We start from the raw sequence: 2801 nt of genomic DNA on the forward strand, positions 1-2801 counted from the left end.
TGCCACAGATGGCACTGCTGCCTGAGCAAACATCTGCAGGAGGGAGGTGCTGGCTCTGGGCTCAGGGTCCACCTCAGCTCAGCTGTCCCCAGCCTGGAGGCTCTGCTGGGGGGAAGGCCAGGGGCTGGCCTTTACCTGCTGCAGCACTCACACACACCCCCACACCCCCAGACCGCACAGACATTCTTCCGGCCCAAAAGGACTCATCGGACAGCCGCTGGCTCTGGACAGCAGGGAACCGCTCCGGGTGGGGTGGGGGAGGGCGAAAGGCAGGAAGCTGGAGGCTCTGATGAGTGAGAGCCCCTCCCTACCTAAGGAGCCCCTGCGGCAGCAGACATGAAGCAATCGGTGGCTAGCTGTGAAGATTTGAACTCCACCAAACTCAACGCCATCCAGTCCACGCTGACCCCCGGAGGCCCTCGGAGGGGTTCCAAGACCGTCACTGTCTAAGGAGTAGAAAGCCCAGTCTTTCTCCCGGTGAGGGGCTGGTGGTTTCGAACAGGCGACCATGAAGATCGCAGCCCAATGTCTAACGGCTGCACCACGGGGCTCCTTTGATTGACCCCCCTGGCAATCTCCTGGGGACGGTCCACTGGTCACTAAGGGTCAGAATCAACTGGATGGCAATGAGGGTCTTTGCTTGCTTGTTTGGGTTTCCCCGTCTAAAGGGGGCACCTGCCAGTCCGGAACGGCAGGAGTTCTGGCCTTTTCCTTGTTCCTGCCAAGTTTATGCTGTAAATTCAGACTTTAACACTAAATCCACTTTCTTCCCACCCCCCCACCCCACTAAATCCATTTTTGGGGAGGGAGGCAATATTATATACATTTGATAAAGTGTATCAAACGTAAGTGGACAGCTTAATGACTTTTTACATATGCATGTTGCTATGAGGTAGATAAGTCTTCCTCGGAGCGCCAGACTGCGAGAGACTAGGGAGCAAGGCCTGGTGATCTGTCAGAGTAAACCAGCCTGATGACCCGGGGTCCATAAGCGCAGTTGTGTGGCGATCACACAAAGAGGCTGTAGGGCGGTCACAGAAGGAAGGACAGAGAGGACAATAAATGAGTCAGACACATTTGAAGGTAGCATGCTCACGTCGGGCACAACCAACAGCCAGGTCCGAGCAGAGAGAGAATATATTGCTAGCCAAGGCTTATCTATACTTAGGGGGCGTACAGCCCCCCCCCATTACAGGTAACAACATATGTAATAGGAAGGGGCTGTCCAATAAGCATACGTGTGACAGGAAGGGGAGGCACTAGGGGGTACACAGATGACAAGAAGGGCAGATCCTAGATTCAAGACGCAGCCTAACCTTGGTCGTCCTTGAGCTGGCTGACCTTGTCTCTGGGCTCTCCTTCAGGAAACAACCCACTGTCCTTATCAGCAGGGAGGGGGCCCCACCTAAGGTGGGGCAGATAATAGGGTCTGATTGCTGTAGATGGCTGATGCCCTCAGGGAGGTAAGTGTCTCATCACTTACTGTGTGTTGCAAGCAGCGTCCCAGCTTTGGCACATATTTGGGGGAGACAACCTGGGGGAAAACCCTTTTGCATCCCACAGTGATCTACTTGTAAACAGTGAAAATGCGGTGGATCTCCAGGGTCTGATCAGAGCCAGGCACAGGGGTGGTGCGGGCCTGGAGGGCACCGGGTCTAATGGGCGTGACCAGGCCATGAGTTTCTAGGGCCAACACAGCAGCAACGAACAAAACAACAACCTCGAAGGCCCAGATCATCATCAGCCAGATACCATACCCTGAGTTAAATGGCATGGGGGTGGGGGCACACGGCTCTCTTCTGGTTTCCCTGTTGTCACGGGGCAGGGGTCAGACAGGTTCCCAAGCTCCATCGTTCTTTACCCAATCCCAGCACGAACGGTTCCTCCCATGGCACCCTGCTCCTCTGCTGGGTTTGATGGTGTATAGCAGTGTGGCACACAGCCGCCACACACACTGCTCTCCATTACAGGAGTTTGTGAGGGAAGTTGCCGGAGCCCTGGTAGCATAGTGTCGCCACGCATTGGACTGCTAACCGCATGGCCAGCAGTTCGAAGCCAGCAGCCGCTCCTCAAGAGGAAGACGAGGCTTTCTTCTGTGGTGGGAGGAGTGACAGAGTCAGAAACCCACAGGAGGCAGTTCTACCCTGTCCTGTAGGGTTGCTGAGAGTCGGAATCAACTCGATGGCAGTGATTTTTTTTATTATTAGGGAAGTGAGCCGCTTGCCACGAACCAGGATGAGGAAACGGCCAGGATACAGGTATTGGTCACAGCACCTCCTTGGTCACAACAACATCTCTCCTCGGCCGGCAGCCAGATCCCTCTCCCGTCCTCAGTCTGTCCGCCTGTGGTCCTCTGGTCTCCGTCTCCGTGAGCCAGGCTGCCAGCCTGCGGCTCTGCCTCACAGTCTCATGTGTCTCAGCCCTACTCCTCTGCTCAGTATCACCGTCTTCTGGCTTCAGCCTCTGGCTCCTTTGCTCTGTCCCGGGGCCTCCACGCGGCAGTCTCGGTGCCTCTGGTCTCAGCCTCCTCTACTTCCTATTGAGATCCTGTGGCAATTACATAATAATCTGTCAACTCGTGAAGGGGTGGGGACTAACCTGTCAATCAGGTCACAGCCAATGAAGCCTCTGTGTGGTCGTGCCCCCCCACCCCTTCCCCAGGATTCTGGGAACTCCTGTCTTCCTCGCTGGAGGCCAGATAGACTCTCCCCGTGAGACAGTCCTGCTTACAAGCCGCAGGGAGTTATGCCGATGGCAGCCAGAGCCTTGGAGGCTGGAGGCTGGAGGCTGGAAGAGCCACG

This window comes from Echinops telfairi, unplaced genomic scaffold (assembly GCF_000313985.2).
Source record: "Echinops telfairi isolate 266 unplaced genomic scaffold, ASM31398v2 ScPeMD7_7417;HRSCAF=8455, whole genome shotgun sequence".
Lineage (NCBI taxonomy): Eukaryota > Metazoa > Chordata > Mammalia > Afrosoricida > Tenrecidae > Echinops > Echinops telfairi.